This window comes from Nipponia nippon, unplaced genomic scaffold, assembly GCF_047370975.1.
Source record: "Nipponia nippon isolate SJK-2023a ecotype South Korea unplaced genomic scaffold, ASM4737097v1 scaffold_12, whole genome shotgun sequence".
NCBI lineage: Eukaryota > Metazoa > Chordata > Aves > Pelecaniformes > Threskiornithidae > Nipponia > Nipponia nippon.
Window position 1 is genome coordinate 3628489 of NW_028262313.1, and position 23095 is coordinate 3651583.

General features: G+C 46.7%; 1 protein-coding gene across 1 annotated transcript in view; it reads left to right on the plus strand.

Annotated features, from left to right (window-relative positions):
- Positions 1-3151: 3151 nt before the first annotated feature.
- TRPC5 (transient receptor potential cation channel subfamily C member 5) overlaps positions 3152-23095 on the plus strand; it is a 107166-nt gene continuing 87222 nt past the window's right edge. The window contains exon 1 of the mRNA XM_087748533.1: positions 3152-3259. The gene's annotated coding sequence lies outside the window, so the exon portion shown is untranslated. The remainder of the gene's footprint in view (positions 3260-23095) is intronic.

Here is a 23095-nt window from a genome sequence, read left to right on the forward strand (position 1 = left end):
TATGTGCAGAAATCAACCCTTTGCTCTTCCAGCCTGTGGTTGCCTTGTAAGAGGCCCTGGCTGGGCAGAACCCAGGGCCAGGATCTGCGGTAAAATGCAGGAGAATAAAAATCCTATAGAGAATATACAATTAATTAAACCAATCAGAAGGGACTGCTAGAGAAGCCCTGACCTATGTTGTCACTACACGGCCTGAGGCTTTTGCTTCATGGTTGCAAATTTTTTTTCCTTTCTCACTAAAACTATTTTCTGTCCATAATCTGAACCTAATCTTGGCCGCTAAAGGGACTCTCTCCTTGGGCTCGAGGCCATTCCTTGGCAGTAAATTCAGTTCATCCCACTGGAACAGGGACAAATGGATGTCATTTACAAAGCCAACTGCACCCACTCAGCACATATACATATATACGGTACAGCGAAAGCCCTGCAGCAAGGCGTCACGTGTCCCAGCCCTTGGATTTAAAACCCAGACAAACTCTTAAGCATGGGTTGACTGAATCTGAGCAGGAAGAAAATCATTTTGTGTTCTTGGACCGACACAAAATGCAGGCAGAAGTTTTGAATAAATGATTTGCTCTGAATCATTTACTCGGCGCTGCTTGGTACCTCGGAGGACAAGGAGGGCTTCTAAACATTTGCAGTGATGAAATATTGAGTCGACTCTGTACTGTTTTGCAGGGGAAGAAGCGTTCGCCCCGATGCTCTGACCGATTTAGCTTGTGCGTTCCTAGCGCGGTTGCCAGCAGGCTCCGGCACTTCGAGCTGCGGAGCCCGTTGTTGTCTGCGTAATGTTGTTGTGCCCCATTAAAGCCGTTGTTGCATTTCACCTTGTAGGTGGGTACATCTTTGTGACAGATAAAGTGGTCCCTGTGCACAGACTGTAGCTAGTAAAGTGCTTTCTTATGAAAAGTGCTAGCGAAGTGCGGCGAGTTCAGAGTGTTAGTATGTATTATTCATCTTTTAATAATATCACAGCAAAATTTAGGGGAGTACAGCAACAATTTTGATCATTAAAGAGGGCAGGACACAGGTTTGACGTGTCTATAAGGCCAATTACAAACTCCTCTTGAGCGTCAAGTCTCGGTTTCAAGCGTAAAGTGGTAAGAAAGGCTCATGGTAGCAATTATGGTGCTTACAAAGGAAAAACAATTTAATGCCGGGATTTTGTGTCCATGACAGAACCGCAGGGGATTAGCATGGAGGAGCAGAGTAAGAAACTCAACGTGCTCCCGCACTGGTGTTGTCAGGACGGTGCGATCCTCCCCGTAATGGGTCTGGCCGTGGGCAACGTCACAGCGTGATGGTGAAGGCAGGATTGGTGTTGTTGGAGCTCCTCTCTTCTGGCGTAAATAAAACACTACACTTGGCTTAAAAGGGCAGAAAGGGGGGAAGGGAACCCCAGTATAACCAGCGATGCCTGGGGGAGTCAGTGGGAAACGGAAGGAGGGAAAAAGGCTCTCCTGCTGACCAGAGGGAAGCTTTCCTGGCCAGGGAAAAAGTAACAACTGGATTTCACTGGATTCAGTCTGTCAGTAAACGAGTTATGAGATTTTCTCAGTTATCTAATAGATTTAGACACCCATGTGTCAAAATGTCTGGGAAATGAAGAGAAGATATGAACTCAGAGCCCCGAGATGGCTGGAAAGTTCAAGTCGAGAGCCAGGTATCACTCAACGGCGTGCTGACGGGTATTTGGCTGGATGCGGCCGAGGCGGGCCCTTAGGTTGGTCCGGTGTCAGCAAGGCTCAGGCCAGGGTGCCCGAGGTGCCAGGCCACAGCTGCTTCTCCCTCCATCAGCTCCCACCACCCCAGGAATGGCCAGGACAGAGGGATGCCCCTCAGCCACCCCGCCACCGGCCCAGCCCGGCGGGGGCCCAGCGTCGCGCCCAGGCCGGGCCCTGAGGGCTGTGAGGGAGTAGGTGTGGGTGTGGATGTGTGTGGGTGTGTGGGGGTGTGGATGTGGCTGTGTGGGTGGATATGTGTGTGGGGGTGTGTGTGGATGTGGGTGTGTGTGGGTATGTGGGTGGCTGTGTGTGGGTGGATGTGTGTGTGGTGGGGTGTGTAAATGTGTGGGTGGGTATGTGTGGGTGTGTGGGGCTGGATGTGGGTGTGGATGCGTGAGGGTGGGTGGGTGGATGTGTGTGTGTGGGTGAGCGCGTGGGTGTGTGGGGGTGTGTTTGTGGGGGTGTGTGTGTGGGGGGTGACTGTGTGTATGAAGGTGTGTGTGTGGATGTGTGTGTGTAGGGGTGTGGGGGGTGGATGTGGATATGCGTGTGTAGGTGTGTGTGGGGGTGGATGTGTGTGTGGGGTGTGGGGGTGTGAGGGGGTGTGTGTGGAGGTGGGTGTGGGGGTGTGCGGGGGTGAGTGTGGGTGTGTGTGAGTGTGAAGGTGTGTGTGGGGGGTGTGTTTGTGAGGGTGTTGTGTGTGTGTGTTTGGGGGTGTGTGAGGGGAGTCTGTGCCCGTGTGTGTTTGTGCATGAGGGGAGGGTGTATGTGTGTGAGAGAGAGGAGGCGGTACGTGTATGGTGTGTATGAGTCTGTGAGGGGAGGCTGTATGCGTATGAGCGTGTGTGAGCGCGCGAGGGGCGGCTGTATCCCTGTGAGCGTGTGAGGGGCGGCTGTGAGGGGCAGCTGTATCCCTGTGAGCGTGTGAGGGGCGGCTGTGAGGGGCAGCTGTATCCCTGTGAGCGTGTGAGGGGCGGCTGTGAGGGGCAGCTGTATCCCTGTGAGCGTGTGAGGGGCGGCTGTATCCCTGTGAGCGTGAGGGGCAGCTGTATCCCTGTGAGTGTGTGAGGGGCGGGAGTATCCGTGCGTGTGAGGGGCGGCGTGTGCCTGTGAGGGAGTGCGAGGGGCGCTGCGTGTGCCTGGCGCGACGCTCCCTTCGCCGCGGGCCCGGCTGCCGCCGAGGGGCGGCCGGAGGCGGCGGGGGCGGCAGGGAGCACCGCGCAGACCCCGCGTTTTTTTGTTGTTTTCCGGACGCGGGTCGCAGCCCTGCCCGCCGCCTGCCCGCTGCCGGGGCGAGGAGCGCGATGCCGCGCCCGCCCTGCCCTGCCTGCCGGCGGCCCCGCGGCTCGGCGCCGCGGGCAGCGGCGTAGCGCTCCCGCCTCGGGCGCACCGGCTGGGCAGCGCGGGCGGGGCGGCATGGGGGCTCCCGCCCCCCGCGGCGCTCGGCGCGGAGCGGATTACAAATGAGCGGCGCGGCCCGGCGGCCCGGGCCCGCAGGCACCCCGGCATGTAGAGCCTGACGGAGCGGCGCGGAGGTGAGCGACCCCCCGGGGCGGCGAGGGGGACGGGGCGGCGGGCGGGCGGGCGAGCGGGCGAGCACCTTGCGCGGGGAGCGGCCCCTCGGCGGCGGGGCCGGGCGGGAGGAGGGGGCACGGCTCCCCTCGGGCTGGCAGCCCCCCTCTTGGCGCTGCCCGAACTTGGAGCCTCGTCCCGTCTCCTCGGGCGCCGCACACCCGCCGCCTGTGACCGGGGCCGCTCCTTTGCATCCCCCCCCGCAGGCACAACCGTCCGCCTGCCCCGGCTCGGAGGGTTTCTCCCGCTGAAGTTGACAGCGCCGGGGCGGCGGCGGTGCAGCAGGGCCGGGGGGCGGCGGGGCCGCGCTGCCTTCCCCGCGGGAGTTGCCGGCAGCGCCGGGACTCGCAGCCTCAGGGACGGCGCTGAATTGTAGCTGTCCTTGGGCTAAATGACAGCGCGTACCCTGTCAGCCACCCGCATCCTCACATGTACGGGTTAAATACAAATGTAAATTGCTATTAATTAGGGCATCCTTTGACCTGGTTGTGAGTCGTCTCGCTGACCCCCGAGCCCTCCAAATGGGAAAGGTAACGGTGGTATCGGAGGGGGTGTTCTCTGCCGTGGTGCTCGCAGAAGAAACGCCTCATTTATCGTACCCTCGGTCCACAGACCATCGGGCATCTTGCAGTTTATAGTTTATCAAATTCCGCAGCCTAAAAAAAAAAACCTCAGGGCTGATTTTCAAGACTCTTCATAAGTTCATTTGTTTACTATGGAGCCGTGACTTTAATGGTCTCTTTGGTATAAAAACATTCTGCTTGTGTGATATTTTTGGTGGCATCGACAACAGATTTGTTAGTCATGGTTATGAATATGGTAATGTGCAAATCATCCATTAAATTCTACATGCTCTAGGTAACATGGTTGAACAGTCATGTATGAAGTCTTGCATCCTGGCTGCTGCTGCAAGGGAGCAACATCGCTTTGAACTTCCAGTCCGTTTGATTACTTCCTCTTAACTTTTCCACTGTGTTATAAAAAATATTTCATCTTCCTGCCGGTCAAATGTAAACCCTAAGTTTTGTGTCAGGTGCACCTCCTTGCAAGCAAGCTTATGTAATGCGGCACCCTGTGCAGAATGCAAGAGGAGATGGAAGGAAAGATTTTTGGGAAGAGGATGGTCATGTGGTTACAGTGCCTCTGTGTGTGTGTGCCTGTCCCCGTGGGAGACGAATCGAGGAAGGTTATTTAACCTCTGTTCTATGGACATCCTGCCTGGTCCTGGGCAAGTCTCTCAGTCTTCTTCGGTGTTGCTTGCCTTCTCCGTAAAATATGGCTTATCATGTGTTACTGCTTCTCAGGGCTGTGTGAAGCTACTCAGAAGCCCTTGAAAACACTTCAGCCAGGGAGGTACTGTGTAAATGCAAATTACTATATTGCTGTTTTAAAAATGCTTTTCAGAAGTTAAAGCGGTATCTTTAGGCAGTTTATTGAAACTGTAGCCAAATGTCTTTTCAGACAGCTCCAAAGCAGACTAAAGGAACTATTTGCTTGAGTAATACTCCCCTGTAAAGAAATCTAGTGTCTTTTCTCAAGAAAAGAAAAAAAAAATCACATTTGGGTGTTTTCAGACGTGTCACTCTTTGTCCATGAATGTTTACCCCCAGTTTCTCCGCATGTAACTTGGCAGTAATTACCAGCTGAAGAAACACTTCTGTCCTAGACCGTTTAAGCTGTAAGTGGTGGATGAAGACATGAAGGAGCTAACCCTGAGCATGACATCAAACTGGCCCACTGTAAGCCCACTGGTCTCTGTGGTGTGGCTTTGCTGTCCTGTTTGGTTGTACTTTTATTCTGAGATATAGCAATGATCAATATGCTATCAGCTAGGATATCTTCCTAGGCAAGAACTATGTCTCAGATACTGCTACAGGGCACATTTCTAGCGTTAAAAGCAAAGAAAAAAGTCCAGGTGCTGGCTTTCCACCCCCCCCCCCCCCCCGCCCTTAAGCTGTGAAAAGAAACTAGATGGAAAAGGGCTTGAGTTTGAGACTAACCTCCGATCAGCTTTAATTTATCTTGCAAGTACATAGAACATTAACAGAATTCCTGATTTTTATTATGGGATTCTGAGAGAATTCTTTATATTTTGATGTGCATTGCTTTCATTCTAGCATATCGAAATCTCATTGGTTTTGTAATATGTTTGTTAAAAGGCAATAAATTTTTGTTATTTTTCTTAACCACCTCCTGCTTTGGTAGAATCTCCGTATAGCTTCTGCTCAGAATTGCATTTGAGGTAATGCAAGACACAAAATTCTTTGATTAGCTTGCTTTTTGCAAAGATTTATTTTCAGACAACCTTAAAAAAATTCTTAGAACGTCAATTCTGAGGTCTTTTCATGTTGTGGATTTAATAGACAAGGTACTGTCAGCTGAGTTATGAGTCTTGCTAATAATATGATTACATTGTTTTTTGAGAGAGAGAGTTCTTGAAAACATACCTCAGAGGAGAAAATTCACAAAAGCTATGTGCAAATAATTTTTTTTTTCTACAACAGATGGAAGAGCTCGATAATCACCACTCAAGGGTGGCTAAAATTAGTTTGAAACAGAAAAGATTATTCCTACAAGTACAGTAGTATAATTTGTACGAAATGAGCCAAATCCTACTAATTGTTACAGTGGTGTAAATATAGAGTAATTCCTTTGCCTGGAGTTTCTCCTTCTTTATGAAGTAATGTAGAACACAGGGGATTATGATGCTGTTGAATTTTGACATTTCCGTGGCAAAGGTCAGTTTGTCTTGAAACCCAGTGGCAGAATATGGCCCAGACTTTAGCCCCCTGTTCTCATGTTCACAACAGCATAATATTCACTCACTGAGACTCCAATTCAAAATTTGCTGTAATATGATTGTGGGTAGAGGGTTGCTGAATGACTCAGATGAATGTAGCTCAGAGTAAACAAACATGGAAATCATTTCTGGCTAGGGAGAGAGAAGGGAAAACATGAGAGAGCAAAGAAAAGCCAGCCTCAAGGATGAGACATTTGTAATGACATGATCAGCAAGGATCACCAAGTTCAGCAGGATTCAGCCATCAAAAACTCAGGGCTGGAATTGCCATGGTCTTTTACCTTTGGTAATGAGAGGAACCTGTATGAAGTGAGTGCCTAAATGCAAGTATTACAAGTGAGCAGAGTTTTCCAGTTGCTTGGGCTGACAGCCTGGTACAAAGGTGAGCAGGCTCATGTCAAACGCTGCATTTGGGCACATTTAAATGGCTCACTATGAGAGTGGGGAACCAGGTGCACTGCCTGTCTCAGGGAGGCAGGATGCTGCCAGTGGCTATTTGGTAGTCTCTACAATGTCCAATTCGGGAAAAATACAAGCTAGCAAGTGATTCCTGGAAGTTTCTGAACCCCAAATCCTGGATAGCAATGTGGTGTTGGTATGAGTAACTGCAGAAGGATCCAGACCCAGCTTGTGGTTCAGATTAGGAAGTACCAGGGCAAGTCAGTGGCTTTGAAACAACTGTAGGTTTCTTCTTAGCTAGGAGAGTCTCTAGCACAAAATCAGAGCAAGACAAAGGCTATTCTCATTTGTTTTTCCTGCCAAGGGAGACAACCAGTAAGCACAAATCACGGCAACAGAGCATCTTGCCAGTCAGGTCCTCTTTTGAATGCCCAGGCCCAGTGCAGTTAAAAGGCATAGGAAGATGGAGCTGTCTCTGTGTGGGAGAGACTGCAGTCACTGGAAAGCTGGGGCAGGATTTTTATCCCTTTCAGCTGTCTGAGCTATTACGCTTCAGTGTGTTTTCAGGGTAAGTTAGGTTAAGTTCCCTCTTGGGGAAGCAAGAAATGTGCTGGCAGCCAGGGTTGAAAGTAGGAGAGCTGGGGCTGGTCCCCTTCTGCTGCACATGGATCAGTTCCCCAGAGCTCTGCCGTCCTGCTGGCTAACCTGCCTCCTGTTTTGGCCACTTTTACCATGGTAAAGAGAGGATGCTGCGTTGTTGTGTGGAGTTGTTCAACGTAAAACCTGTGCTCTTCTAAGATTCCTGTCTTGGAAAGCAATGAGGAGTCCTTAGAATGAAGTGTGGCCGTAGGTATGGCGTCCTTGTGGTGTTTTCTATGAGATGATGGGTGTGAAGGGGAGGAACTGGAGAGACGAGGTATATTTCTCTATGTGTATGTAGCAGGTAGACCTCAGTCCTCATTTCTCCATTTTTTATTTTCTTTAGAGTATATCAGGTTTTCAATAGTGTTGGTCACAGTGGCCATAACAGACTTGACTTAGGCAGCAGGATAATTTTTGCTGATAGGAATTATGGGTGTTTCTGTTAGATCGTTAGACACGTGTTATTATTTATTCTCAGCTCAATCTCTGGATTCAAGCCAGGAAGCTACTTTGTCCTTATTCCCTTCTCCCTTTTCTCAGTCTCTCTCCTTCTTCATGTGCAGTGAACGTGTTCCAGTGAGAACTGAAGCTATTTCCTGGCCCCTCTCATGTGTCCTGCATCCCTTTTGCATCCTCAGAGAGGAACTGTTTGGGAAAGACCGACTTAAGCACCTGAATAGAGTCAGATATGCTTCCTATCATGTCTGTTAATTAAATTGTAATGCTCATTACCACAGGATGCTGTGGAGGGCAAAAGCATAAGCAGGTTGGAAAAGGTGAGACGAGTTCACAAGGAACAGAGAGTGGATAGGAAACACGATGGTCTGGATGTAACCTCTGGCTCTCTACACTACGAATTGCCAGATGCAGGGAGAGTGCAGAAGGGAACAGTCGCTGTAAATGCAGTGGGGACAGGCTGCTGCCCATCACCAGAGATAACATTCTGGGACAGAAGGACCATGGGTCTAATCGGTTCCTGTGCTCTCCCAGCACCGACACACAGAGCTTGCTAAAACAGCAATTCGCTGTCTTCTCAGTAAAATAAAGAGGGAAGAACAGAGCTTATGGAATAGTGTTTATTGGGCATTTTGGTTCCAGAATGATAACCAGAGTAGAGATTTCAGCCTGCTCTCACAGGTATTAATGGATTAACATAGGAAGCTGCAAGAATTTCATTGTGTGAAGCCTTACTGGCAAAGCGGTATGAGAGGATGAAGCCATTTGGGGCTCAGGGCTCTGGCTGGGACAAGAAGATGAAATAATTCCACTCGCTTATTCAGTCTTTGTGTCCTGTTCATTCTGGTTTATGCTGCATTGTGAAATGGAGGTGCTGATCTCTCACTTAGCCCGGAGCTGCAGTTAATGGAAATATCTGTGTTATGTGTATTTGAAAGTTTCCAGGTGGAAAGACCTCCAGGTTTGTAAAATTGCCCTAATGCCCTAAAATTGTTCCTAATGAGAACAATAGGAATAAAGATTCTGAGGATGTCAGTGCCTCGTCACTGACTCTTCGCCCATTTCTCTTGGGAAGTCGAGTTAGGTGCAGGGACGTGGCCACTGAATAAGTGGACAAGGGGCTGTGAGATGGGTACCCAAGGTACAGCTAGGAAAGGCTATTTCAAAGAGAAGCATCTGCTGCAAGAGAGGGATTTTTGAACAGTAGGGGAGAGGTTACCTTGGCGAAGGAAGTAAAGCCTGATCTAGGGAAGAGGAAGAGGGCAGGAGAGCACAGAGAATGTTCGAACAAAAGACGTGAAGTCCCTGCAGTATATTTAAGGCTATAGTGAAAATCCTTTACCCAGATCTTTCTTTCCTGTATAACACCATCAGGGGATCCTAATTTGGGAAGAGCAGACTGAGTCTCTGAAAAATCCTAAAAGTCTTCCTAAGTTTGCTCCTCCTGCAATATCCTGTTTCTTCAGCAAGAAAACAAAGACTAACCTCATTCTTGGGAAAGTCTGTGAGGGCCACATCTGGAGCTGCCTGTGCCCAGTGGCTCCACAGGGATTGCTGGAGAGAACAGGGCTGCCCAGCCAGCAGCTCTGATCTCCACCAGCCTCCTGGTTCCTTGGCAGGGAGAGCAGCTCCCATGAGGTCCTGGCTGACACCCCATTGCCAGCTCCCGCTGTCAGGGGGATGCACAACAGGAGATAGACACAACATGGCCATGTCACTGTTCCTGACAGAGACCGAGTCCCCCCTCTGTGCCCCTTTGGGCACAACCTGAACCCAGACCAGGGCTGTGTGCTATAGCTGGGAAGAGGGCTTCAGGCTTCTCAGACTCAAGGTCTAAAACAAGTGTATGCCTTAAAATGCACATCTTTGTTTAAGCGTGGAGCTCTGTGTTTATGGAGTGTTAGGGCAAATGTTCTGACATTTGTCTGTGGGTTTCTATTGATCTTGAAATCATGCCAAGTTTGAAATGATATCTTTCCAACTGTCCTTACTTCTTCACCATATACTGGGATGGATGCTGCTGTGCACACATGCACACTACTAAGATTACACGAAGAGCTGGTGATGAGGAGCGATATGTTACGGTCCTGCAAGCACGCGCGCCTGTGCACGCACACAAAATGGCTTCACTTCCACATTATCTCCTGCAGTTTTCCCTGCACCCTGTCTGTAACCTAATCAAACAGGCTGAGCAGCTGGTGAGTGGGTGCCTTGCCTGTCAAAGACATGGGTATGAATATCAGCAGTCAACAAGCCATCACATTAGCTATTGGCACAAAATGTAATCAGTGAGGGTAGACACCCCTCCCAAAAATAAACCAATTGCTGTCCACAGAAGCCACATGAACCCCTGGTTGACTGAAATAGTTTGTGAAAAGAAAGAAGTTGAAGAGTGGCTTGGCTGAAAGTAATATATACAGGATGCTGCAATGGATGAAAGGAAGAGGTGTTTTAGAAGTCTTCTAGCTCTTCATGCGAGGGTTTCCCTCCAATCTCCAGTCAAAAATAGTTCATCTGCGCTGGCCATATATCTATGGAGTGGGTCAGGTAGCACAAATATTAGCAGATCTTTCTGTGTCGTCTTCTGATTTTGCCAAAGATTTGAATGTACTCATGAATGGAACAAAATAGAAAATAGGGGGCTTCTTCCCACAAAAATCTTACAGATTCCCAAAATGTCACTCCAGCCCACAAACATAACAGACACGAAGCCCTGAAAGTTTGTAATTATTTATGCAAAATGGAGCATCTAGAGAAGCCAAGAGCCTGGTACTTAAATCACTCAGCAGAGGGCTGGGGAAAGAAAAGGCTGGGATTCAGGCCACCAACACAAGGGTGGGCCTGGCCCAAAGTCTGTTTCGTCTTTCTTGCATGGAAGAAGGATCAGATTTGTCAGAGCTATTAGCTCTGTTTGGTCCCTGCTCAAAGACATTTCCAGTCCAAGACTAAGCTCGATTCTCAGAATTTCCAGTTCTTGCCTGACTGAAGGGAAATGTAGCTCTAATTGGCCTGTCCTCTTTCACCAGTCCTGGGACTGGGCACGGATTGAATTGCTGGTGAAATCTGAAGGGACCCTCTGGACCTACGAGGTGAGCACAGAAGCAACAGTGGGAAATGGAAAAATTCCCACCGACTTTACTGAGCTTTGGATCTGGGCTTGAAGAACAGTGGGTTTTTTCAGATGTTCTCACTGTCCTCTGAACGGCCTATTTTAATTCTTTTTTAAGGCCCAATAGCTGGTGGCACCAAAATTCAGGGTGAAGTATTTGGGGTGTAATGAAGGAGCAGGGTTGCTGCCACGACCTTCCCATGGATGTTTGGATTGATCTTTCTCCCTCACAAAAATCAACTGGAAACAAAGCTCCCTCCCCTGTGGCACTGACCTATGCAGAGCAGGCCAGTTCGGGGCTGTTTTGTGTGTTCGCTTTTTTAGGATCAGAGCCTTTCTTTTTTTCTTGCTTCTGCATGCAGAGCTTCCCCTCAGTGACCAGAGGTGCGTATGTGGAGCAGAGACACCAGCCTTCGCTGGTGTGGCAGGCGACTTGTGAAGGTGACTTCTTCAGAAGAATCTTTCTGTCCCTCCCAGGATGGGGGCTGACTCAGCCCAGGAGTTTGGGCTTGTGTTCAGGCTCAGCCCTTGGTAAGCGTGGAGTTACAAATGGCTGGATAAAAGCTGAGTGTGTTGTTTTGCACTGTGACAGGCTGAGGTGAAGGAGTTGCTCCAGACAGCGTCACGGAGGTGTGATTCCTGCAGTCCTGCTACATAGTCCCTTTCATGGCAGTGCTCTTTTAGAGTCCTTTAATCTGGTTATTCTGCTTGGCTGAAGTCCCTTAGCCGCCGAACTTGCAGTGCTGAGGCTGTGGTGCCGTGAGAGGATCCTGTGCCTGATTGTTCCTACATTTGAACCGGGATAAGACCACAAACACCTGTCAAATTTCCGCTGCTGTCAGATTATTCACAGCAACTACATTGTTAGATGGATTTTGTTGTTGTTTATGGACATTTCAGAACCTGATCCAGGTTCTACAAATGGCTCTGGTATTCCTGGATGTTTGGCCAAACGCATTTTTGCCAGCAATGGCTTGTAGACTGGTCTCTCACTTTCTGTGATGCCTGTAGGAAGATTTGGACAGCCACATGATGTGGCTCTTCTTGATCCAGACACTGATGCTTGAGCCTGGGAGCCTGCTCTGTTCAAATGCCCTCCAGTAGTACTGGCAAGCTGAGTGCTGTTGCACACATTATAGCATGGGGTTTCCTCCCTTTTCAAGCGATAACCATACATGAGTGGGTATACGCTGGGGCATACAGCAGTGCGCAGTCACAGAGCAGCGAGGCCTGGTCTGTAGCGTGTTCTTATGCTTAAATGTTGAAGTGTTGTGAAGAGAATGCAGAGTTCAAAAGAAATTGAGTTAGGCTTTTAGTTCTTGCTCATTTCTGGAAAATCTGAAGTATGTTAAATGGTATTAATACTGTGCCCATATTGCAGTTGCTGTTTAAATCAGCTTTATGGACTGAGCCTCTTAACATGGAGTTAGGATAGATTAGCAGCATCGTCACCCATTTTACAGACAAGGAAAGAGAAACACAGCAGCATGTCCATGATCATGCAAGATCAAGAAATCAAAGGCAGGTCTTCTGCTTCCTTGATGGCGTGCCACACAAAGCTGTCACTAAGTTCAGTTATTAATCCAGAAGCAAAAGAACAGTGTGCTACTAATAATGTGGTTACACGAGGGATACCAACATGCTGTGTAGATTTTGTGACGGATGGACTCCCATTTTAAACATCTTTTATAGCCCCAACATGTACAACATGCCTTTGTGAGTACTAAATGAGGAATCAAGTCATAAAGAATTGAGACTTCAGACAGGGGGGCACAAAGCCCAGCCCACTTCCCACAAAGAGACCATTAGCAGTGGTGCAGTTGCACGCGCGCACATCGTGTTGTTATGACCAGCTTAAACTTAATATTGAACATGTCCAGTGCTAAAATGGGACTGGCAGTTGGGAAGAAAGGAACATAAAGTAGGATATTTATGAAATAATTATGAAGCGCTCTTAGATGGAGGATCCAAGCAAGAGAGTTTGTAGAAGAAGCTCCTGTAGAAGTTTGCAGAAGAAGCGTGCAGGTTGATTCTTTGCCTCTGTCTTGCTGGGTGATGGGGAATGGACCAAGCTGTGGGGCAGTCTTTTTTCTCCATTACGTAGATGCCAATGTTATTGCTGCTAAGGTCAGCCCAAAGCAGGGGTAAATGACTGAATTCTAATCTGCAAATATGAAAAGTGAAGAAATCGGGCAAGTCATCTCTTCAGTGGAAGTAAAGTCTTTTATAGGAAAGATCATTTATAAATATCATGGATAACTGATGCTATTCAAAAGTACTGGTTTGTTTCCAAATTAACCAACACATAAGTAGACCTACTCTTTTCTCATTTAAATTCATTCTTTTTTTATCTTGGTTTGGATCCAGAGGCCTGATCTACAGTTTTTTATCCAACACTCCTGTTGAATCCATATGGATCAATTATCATTATCAAGAGCATCAGGTTGGTCCTAAAGAGAACCTCCGGCACCTGAAAAATGAACCCTGGAAACAGCCGCCTCAGACTGCAGCATTTTTCTAGCCTAGATGGACCACCTCTGTGCAATGGCGATGCTGGAGACACAGAGGGGTGTTTGAATACCCAAAGGTTTTTTAGTTTGACCATCTCTCTTCTCATAGATGTTTGGAGAATGACTGCACTTTGCACGAGTGCCTGAGTCCATGGGAACTGATGAATACTACAAAGTAATGGACTGTTCCTGGTGGAAACCCAGTCATCTGTTCACATTAGACCAGCCTAGTATGTGTTTGTAGCACTGCTGAGAGTGCCTTTCATGTCTGGGCAGCTGGGGAGACCTTATGGGGCAGCAAAATATCCATTTAGCCCATAGGAAATATTAGAACCCAACCGCATGTGATTGTTTCAATAAAGAGTCGTATTTGTATTTGTTACAGCCCAGGAACATACCATGACCTGAACATCTTCTTTACCCTCCGGGGTAATGTCAGTACAGTTTTTGCAGAGCACCCTCCAATGTTTCCTGTCACCAGGACACCCTATTTCTGCATACAGATATATAAGGCACCAGGAGATGGTCCTGCAAATTTGTGCTTTATTTGGTCCTAAAGCTCCCCTGCTGCACACATCCCAGCCCAGCAAAGCACTGGTGACATATGGATAGAGACATACTCCTAAATTGGCACTTGTTCTCTTCTCTTGCTTTTTTTGGGGGTGTTGAGTAGGGAAGATAGAGCCCAAAAGTGAGAGTGACAAAAGACTTCGCTCAAAACGTAGCAGGCTTTGGGGCTGAGAACTGAAGAAGTTCAGTAACAGCATGTGATAGACTACATCGGTGGTACATGAAACGGGAAGCAAAGCATGGAGATACTTTGATGTGCTACCAAAGCTTTGCAATACCTTTCCTGCTGAGTTAGAGGAGAGTTTTAATTTGGTGGCTGTAGTCAATGGCATCAGCCCAGCGTAACGAAGCAGGAAGGAGTCCAGAACAGAGACTTCTCTTTTCAGTTTCACCCGTGCAATTAGGAATTATGTCACTGAAGTCAGCAAGACAAGTGAATCTGCATAAGCAGAATGATATCCAGAGTGCGTAAGATGCATTTGAAACAATTTGGCTCTGCTTTGGCTGAAGTAATGTGAAGGAAGAGCATAGTAAATGAATAACACACACTAGAAAGGAAAATAGAAAAGGAAGTTAAAAGAAAGGAGAGCTCTAAGTATTTTCTTGCACTAAGATGACATATAAATATATACAGACTTAATTAGGAGAAGGTTACTTGAAATCTCAAAGCCAGCTATCAGCTTCTCACTTTCTCACAATATTTTGCTACAGCCTACTATAAAAATGTCATTTAATTAAAACAGATTTATTCATCCAATCATGCAGGCGTTACAATGAGACACTGTTTCTAGAACTTGGGTCTTTTTGTTCAACTTAGTGGAAAGTAATAATATAATGGACAAGGTATCTCCCGTGTTAATAGGCAATATTCATCCCTTGTACCTTAGCATTGGTTTGTTCTGTGTCTTTGCCCTGAGCCTAGCAGACTGCAAACACGCTATGAGATTTTGTCCCGCAGTTTTTGCGTGTAAAGGGAGGATTTTCCCCGAGATGTTTTCAGTTGCAATGCTGTAGTTGCTTATATTGCTTACTTGGACTTCTCTGTGTGCCCTAAGGATTTGCACTCCTATGCTAATGTAATACATAAAGTAGAGTCACCTTGACTTCACATTTATCAGCTTATGCAAGTGCTAACCTTTTACTGCACTGCAACAGAAATGTCATTCCTGTTCAGCCTCGAGATGACAAACAAACAGCTTCATTGTCAATAAGAGATTTAGGAGGCTGGCTGGTGCAGTGGCTTTGGGAGTGTAGTTCTTGTCAAACACTACACAAACCAGAGTGGGCAATCTTGGTTTTTTCCCCAGGGAGGGATGGTGTTTGTTTGTTTGTTTGTTTGAATGGTTTCACCTTTTTCAGGCTTTAAGGAGGGCATACTTGAGGTGTGCTGAACATTTCATGCCAGCTTCCCACTCACTATTTGTGGCGTTATCTGATGCAGTGTTTGTGCTTGTTTTAGGGCAGCTCAAACTGTAGGATCCTTGGCAGGAATGCAGTATCCCTAGAGCTATCGCTGCCCCTCATTATCTTTTATAGAAAGTTGAAGTCCAGAATGAAATTTGGGAAACATATGGATAGCATTTGACTTTTTCAACCTGAAATGTCAGCCAAGTAACATTTGTGGAACCAGTATAGCCAGACACCAGGCAATAGTCACTGTGTAACAGCCTGGACCGTCCTGCTAAGGATTTACAAGGAGGCTCGGTAGCTCGCCTAAAATATAGGGGAATTCTTGGAGGAGTCCAGCTTCTTTCACCCATACCCCTCGCTCCTGTAGCTCCCCTTGAAGGCGATGCATGGTATCGTGGCTAAGTCAGCAGAGGTTTGGGAAGGGTGTTAGTATTAGCATGATATGTTGAGCAGGTTTGTTGGCTTCAGAGGGCCTCACTAACAGAGTGGGACACTGTTTGCTTTACCTGACCTAGCACATTCAGAGCAAGCTTGAGTGCTGCTGTCATTAAAAGCACCACAGAAAACTCAAAGCACAAGTAAAGGGAAACTGGGCAATAATCCTCCAGAAAAAAAAAAAAAACACCAAACTATTTCAAGGCCCAGAATATACCCTTAGCAAAACATTTTGATTTTGCCAAGGAAAATAAGTCGTCCATGACTGATCGAGGGTGGACTGTTCTGTGACACCTCAGGGATGAAAGAAAATCCAGAGTACTGGGAGGAAAAAGAAAGACTTGAGGTAGAAAAGCATCTGCAACTTGGAATCCCTCCAAATTGCATGCCCTAAATAAATGCCACTTGGAACCTCAAGGCCTGGCCTTGGGGAAGGGTGCAAGGACTGTAGTGCCTTCCTTCCCACTGCAAGAGCGTGTGGGCAGGAGGCAAGCAGGCATCATGGGGGCAAAGAGAACAACAGTGACACTGCTGGCGCAGGGTGTGATGCACAACAGCGTGCCAGGGTCAGCTGGGTCAGCAGCAAGCAGTAGCTTTACTTATTTTAAGGTAGAGCTTGGAGCAAAAGCAGGGCAGAGAGAAGAGCTGTAGTCACCATGATAATACGGATATAGCCCTCCTCCCCTTCATCATTCATCCTCCCCATGGAAATATAGAGGCAACCAGTGGTAAAAAAAAACCCAATCTGTGTGTTCAAGTAACTAATTTCTAACAAACACAAAAGTGCTTGGATTCATCCAGAGGGGACAGTTACTAAGCTGGCACGGAATGAATTAATTGCAGAAGACTTTCAGTGTGTCTTTTAGGAGACAGGAGAAATTCCTGAGTGCATAGGATTGAACAGAGACTTTTAAGAGATGCGCCAATTCTCACTCCAGCTAAAATACCCCTCTTGCAAGGAGAAAGGCTGACAAAGGAGCAGATGAGTTCCTTGTCCTGGGAACTGTAGGATGAGCAGCGGCAGCAGCATCCCTTGCTCATTGTGGGGAGAAAGGTGCTCACATAGGTAAAGCCAAAACAGGTGAATAGCTAACTTTGCCATTGCCTAAAATCAGGGAACCCTTTGTGAGTGTGGCTGATGCCCTATAGTTTTCCATGCTTGCATCTGCCTATATGAAAACTGGAGAATATGTATGTGGCTGTTTGGCTCAGCTTCCGCAGGCTGCTGTTCTGGCTGGAGACGCTGCACAGGAGAACAGTATTTGTGGTTGTCAGAGGTGCTTGCTGGTAGTAAGGTCTACACTACTGTGTTTTGATCAGAAATCAGTAAAGATGGACCTGAAGTGTAGCTCTGAAAACAGCTCTGAAAGGAAGGAGCCAGACCTGCTGGGCCAAAGGTATGCAAACAAGAAAGCAAATAGCAAGCAACTGGCCTCATACATTTTAGACAAAATTGAAAAGAGGTCTTCACTGACAGCAAAATCCAGCGAAAAAAGAGAATGCAAGGGCTCCTCAGAGTGCTGGAGGGCACAGGAAAGTCTGTGCCGAATCTAGCTTCCCACTTGAGAGCTGTGCTGTGCAAAGATATTTGATGGGCAGGGAATGAAAAAAGAGAAACGGGGACTGAAGAAGCTGAGGAAAGATAGCTAGGCTACAAGTACTGTAACATTAAACAAAAAGATATTTCTGGTCCATTGTGGCACTCTAGAACACAGGGCCTCGGAAACGTAACCTCAGCACGTTGAGAAGAATTTGCCCTTAGTTCATCAGTGTAAAAAATTCATTGTTTTATTTATTTTTTCATGCACGTGCTAGCTGAAACTAGCTACTATATACAAAAGCATTCCTTTATTATAGTTACAGAAAGGGACCTGAAAAATGAGAAGGTCTTGAGAAAATTATGGACCTGAATACTTTCGGTGAAGCCAAATTAAATCCTGTGTGTAATTAAGCCAGTAGGGACGCAGGGTTATTCTGAAGAGTCAAAGAATTAATTTCAGATTTGTGACAACGTACCCCCAAGCAAAATCAGGCTCAGGATTTTAATCAATCATGCAGTCCATCCAGGAACAGCTCAGAATTTGAGGAAAGTCCCAATTTTGCCTTGCAATGATGCATGGAACATATCATGTCTTCCATGGATACTCTTTTTGCAGTCATTTTTGCTATGCTGTTATGAAAATTTGATTGCGGGTAATAAAATTTAATGGACAGTGTTCAAGAATACTAACAGCTAATTAGATGAACAAAAAAATGTGTAAAATAGGATTGTTACTAACCGTAGAGCTTGAAATTATAGAACTGTACATGGTCATCATGCCCGTGCCCATTGAAAGTGTAAGTGAAAAAAATCCCCAGGTCTTCTTTTAATATCTTTGCCGGTTGTTTGTTATACAAGCTGGGTTTAGCCTTTTGGATCTGCTTTTTAATCAGACACTTTATCTGCTTTATGTGTCTGGAAAGAACAGTGTTGACAGTATCCTGAAAATGAGAGCTGTGCAGTGAGAGAAAGTTATCGAAGTTGGGAGGAAGGCAAAAAATGAATTCTAGAAACAGAATACATTCCTGTTACAGCAACCAAGACCAGGGCCTCTTGATGCCCTTAGTTGTAGCCACCAGCCATATACTCTAAAACCAAATGAGAGAGGCAAAGAGAAGTGCAGATCTGAAAAACTACTTGCCCAAAGGTGCACCAGAAAGGCAGTGGAAAAATCCCCAGTTTGCTGTGTCACTGGGATGTGGCTGTCAGACAGATCAAATGCTGCTGCTAAAACTCCCAGCTAGAATCCTGATTTCTTTTCAACTCCAGAGGAGCTCTCAGGCACCTGAAGGATTTTACCCACCCTTTATGTTGCCACTTTTGATGGAATATACTTTATAACAGACAGACCCGATTCTGGTGGGAACCACCAGACCCTTCACATAACTGACACGAGAGGCCGAAGTCAGAGCGGAGCTGGGGACTAATCTCATTTCCCACACATTAATTCTGCTTGTTTTGCCGTAGACCTGATGATCTGTGAGAAACTTGGCTGATGTTACGCTGTTTCTGCTGTCATTCCAGAGGTTGTCCCCAGCCCTCCTGACAGCTTTGAAGGTTTGCGGAAAGCTAAGCCTCAGGTAGCTAGGCAGAGGGGATCTTAGCTTGGTACTCGTTTCTCCAGTCAATGTCAAAAGACCTGCTCCTCTGGAAATAACTCTCAGAAGGGAGGATTACATTGTGAGCACTGTGTTCACAGTAGGAGGTAGTTCAGAGTCCAGGACTGGGGTCAGACCGAGTGAGCAAAAGGTGGAAGTGCCTCTCCAGTCTCTGTTCATTAAAGTAACATATGCCAGGTGAAACGGCATCTGAGTGATGCCTGACATCTGCAGTGGTCCCTCCAGCAGTTTGTGAAGTTATTTAAATTCTCTGTCTGTGTGTTCCCTGTGTTTCAATGAACGCCTTCAGCACAGCTCCTTTTCCGATCACTTCTTGTACAAATTTTGTTCATGCAGCCCCTTTTAGGTGGGGCAAAATAGGTGAGGGTGTCTTCAAACATCACCCAAGCTTGGAGGTAGGAAGGACAAATAATGCAAACCGGTAACTTTCCATCTCTTCTCTTGTATAAGGACTGGAATGGCAATCAGCATTGATACCTTGTTGATCATGCCCCAGAATTAGCCCCTCACTGAGATGGATGGGACTGTTCAAAGCTTTCAGGCTCTCTGCTAACTCCTGTAGCTGTCTAAGCATCAGATACCCACCTTTTCAGTTTTTCTTCACAGCCATTGTAGATGGAAGCTTCCAGAGAAGAAATCAAGAGGAAAAAAGGCAAGAGGAAGGCAAAAGAAAATGAGGATTTGAGAGAACAGTGCCTGTCAGAAGAGACTAGCAGTGCATCATCACTGTATATCTGCTGCTCCAGTGCCTTGTTCTTGTGAAAACATCAGTAGGGGAAACAGCTGTGCTGAAGCCTTACTCTCCTCTACAGTCTTCCACACATAGCTGAGCTGTCAGCCAGTGGTTAAGGTGTGAGCCCAGAGTGGAATGAGGTTCTTTGCTGGCCCTGGGCTTCCTGTCGAAAGTTGGTAGTCTCCTGCTTTTCTTTTCTTAGAAAATGGGGGTGACGATACTTTCTATTTTGGAGGGAGCCTTAACCAGACATGTTAGTAAGCAAGGATTTGTGGGAGGAGAGCTCTCAGGCCCAGTCCTTTAAAGAAAAAGGAAAGGCATTTGAAAATAGTGCCTGTCTGGTAATATACACGCTGTCTGCATTTCTGTCTATAGCCACAGTTATGACTATGCTTAAATAAAGTTGTCTAGTGTGTAACATATTTTCTCAGCTGATTTTAAGCTCTGCATGGCAGTAATAGAGGTGTCTTGGAGTAGAGAAGCTTCAGCAGGCCTTGGCTGTAAGTAGGCATGTATAGAAATGCATTTCTCCTCTGCCAAAAGTGGTGTTAAATTGGTGGCTGTTTTATCTGATTGAGTCAAAGGGATCCTCTCACGCTACATGTGAACAAGGGTGTATGGTATCTAGCTGGCATGATTTAATGGACTTACAAAACTGTCTTCATGGAGAATACCCAGTGATGCTTCTGTGTTGACTGAGTGATAACACCCTTTTAGTTTTATAAATAGCAGAGCAGGCAATCCTTAAAGTGTGCGGGCGTGAGTCCGTGTACAAAATGCCACCATTGCCCTGACCTGTCTGGTACCAGAGCAGAGCACAAAGACATGCCTTGCTGCATGGACCATGCTGTTTTTTTTCCAGCCAGGAAAGGGCCTGCAGAGAAGTTCTGCCCAAATCTGGCAGCCCAAATCTGGCATGCCCAAATCAAGCAGCTGTAGTACTGCCAAGTCCACGGGCTCCAAAGCCCCATTCCTCCCCTCTCTGCCCCATACCTCAGATCTGCAAACTTTGCCTGTTAATGAGATTTTTAAACCTAGAGAATTTGGGACACTTTCTGTCTGGTTTCTGCATCAATGAAGTTCACTCAGTGACTCACACTCTTTACTTCACACCCTAGAGGCTAGAAACTTTTTTTTTTTTTCCAGAAGAACACATTCTCATGTAATTATTGAACTCCCAAGGCTCAGGGCTGAAAATAAACCCCAGCAAATGTGGCTAGACTCCCAAGGAAGTGACAAGCATTCCATGACTGTAATCTAGTGTAGTCTAGTCGTGCAGACTGTGAACAGTTATGGAGAGCACACAACCCTGGGGAAAACTGCTCTCCTGGGGTGAAACAACTCCTTGATACGCTGCTAAGAGTGATACTGCCTACATGGCCTTCTCGAGGCCTGCTCAGCCCTGGCTGCATGGTGTGGTTTATCCTCAATTTCAATCTTAATGCCAAAACAGTTCCTTTCAGAGTCACTTTACAGATAGTACATTGCTGCTCCATTGGCAGAGATCAGTATCTTGTAAGCCATCTGTACTGTAAGAAACAATGCTATCTTGTCAGGGAGATGGTGAGAACGATATCTTACATGTTGTATATCTGCGATTTAGCAGCTCTGCTTAGACATCCAGGAAAGACAGGCACATAAAAAGCACAGCTAAAGTTGCATCAGGAATGCACATATAGGAAGAAACCCCAAGAAGCCAAGAACAAAGACATTCTGCTGGTAGCTGTCGTTTGGGTAAATTAAGCAATTAGTCACCTTTCTTCTTTGCAGGTTCAGTGCTCACTATTCCTTTCATGTGCAGTAAATCACAATTTTGATGTATGTCTACCATGATCTGACCTACATTTTATGTAGAAGCCAGGAAAACATAAACCAATTCTGCAAAGCGATGTTAGGGAAAGCAGAAGAGCGGTGCGTTAAAACTGTAGGTGCACGGGGACGAGAGGCCACAGCTACTGCATTGTAGGGACCACACATTGTCTCCTGCCTCATTCCTTTGCCAGAAGTATAACTCTCCTACCTGGCAGAGATATCTGAGAGATGCCCAAAGGATGGGAGGGGGGCAGAGGTCTGCGGCACCCCAGTAACTCCCAAGCAGGTTCCAGACACCAATTACAGGGGCTAGCTGGAAGAGAGCAGAAGCAAAGAGCCTTTACAGAGCCTTGGAGGGGAGAGGAGATCAGTATCAAGAGAGGAAAAGAAAACTAGTGGAGACAGCTGTGGTAATTACCATTTGAGGGGTGATTTTCATTAACCTGCAAGATCTTTCTGTCAGCAGAGATCAGACAGAAAAGGGGAAAGTGAAGCTGTGTCAGAAGAGACTTGAGAGGGAGGAGGAGGAGGGAGAAAGGGAGGACAGGACGTCCACTCAAGAGAACCTGGGAGAGAAAAAAGTAATGCCCTGGACCAGTCTGTGAATCCAACAGTGGAGACAGACCTAGGGGCAAGGCATTTGTTAACTGTTTTCTTTTTAAAGTTTGCGAAACATTAATATTTTAAATAGTTTATTCTTCATTAGCATAATTAAGAATACACAAGTCTAAACTCAACTGAAAACAGAATTAACAAATTAGCAGGTGCAGGGATTTGGAAGCAAGAGGTTTGGGAAAACAGAGTTTGCAAATGTCGGCATTAAGTAGAGCAGTGAAATCGTGCCAAGCCTTATTTATGGATTTGTGCGTTTCCTTTGCATAGGCCCACTCCTGCAGCCAGAGGAATACAGCTCAATTTAAACATGAACCCCCTGCAGTTATACTGTAGCTGAGCCTAAAACTGAGAGCATACAAAATAAATCTCTTCTGAAGAAAAACTGACGAGCCTCACCTCAGATGTCTCTTGAAAGCCGAGATATCTTGAATGAACACTTAACTGAACAGGGAAGCAAACTGCAAAATGAAATCCAAAAGAAAATGGGAGAAAATTTTAGAATAGTACCTCGAAGAAAGAAAATAGGAAAAAAAAAAAAAAAAGCAGCGACATTAAGTTATACTGCAGACAAGAACTTGGGGAGGAAGAAAAAAGCATCCTATGCCCATGTGAGAAGTTCCCCTTAGGAAGACCAGGGACTGATTTCCAAGATAATGAATGTCCTGCAGATTTTTCAGCATGTGACAGAGTAGTCCTGTGGAATATTTAAAATAAGGTGTTTCCCTAGTAAGGTGGGACACTTCCATTTTTTATCACTACTACTTGTGCGGCCTTTCGTGGGACAGAACTACTGCCCCCCATCAGGGCATGGGCCCCAGGAGAGGGAGGTCACTGCCATGAGACTGGAAAAGGGTGCCAGAAGGCTTCCACTGCAAGATCATGGGGCAGGACTTGTCTGCAAACTTCAGACGTGAACCCAAGGGAGGAAGACTGCAGTATTCCTGTTAACCACAGTGGCTGCCTGTAAGGTGAGGAGCAGGTGTGGGCAGAGGCAAAGCTCCTGCTTGGTTCTGTCCATAAAGAAGGCGACAATAGGGCAGGGGAAGAGCATTTCACATCCCTCTAAAGGGGATCAGTGACTCAGCTCCCCTGGAGGTATTCTGACTCCAGATCGCTCTGGCATTGTGCTTGTCTCAGTACTCAGTAGAT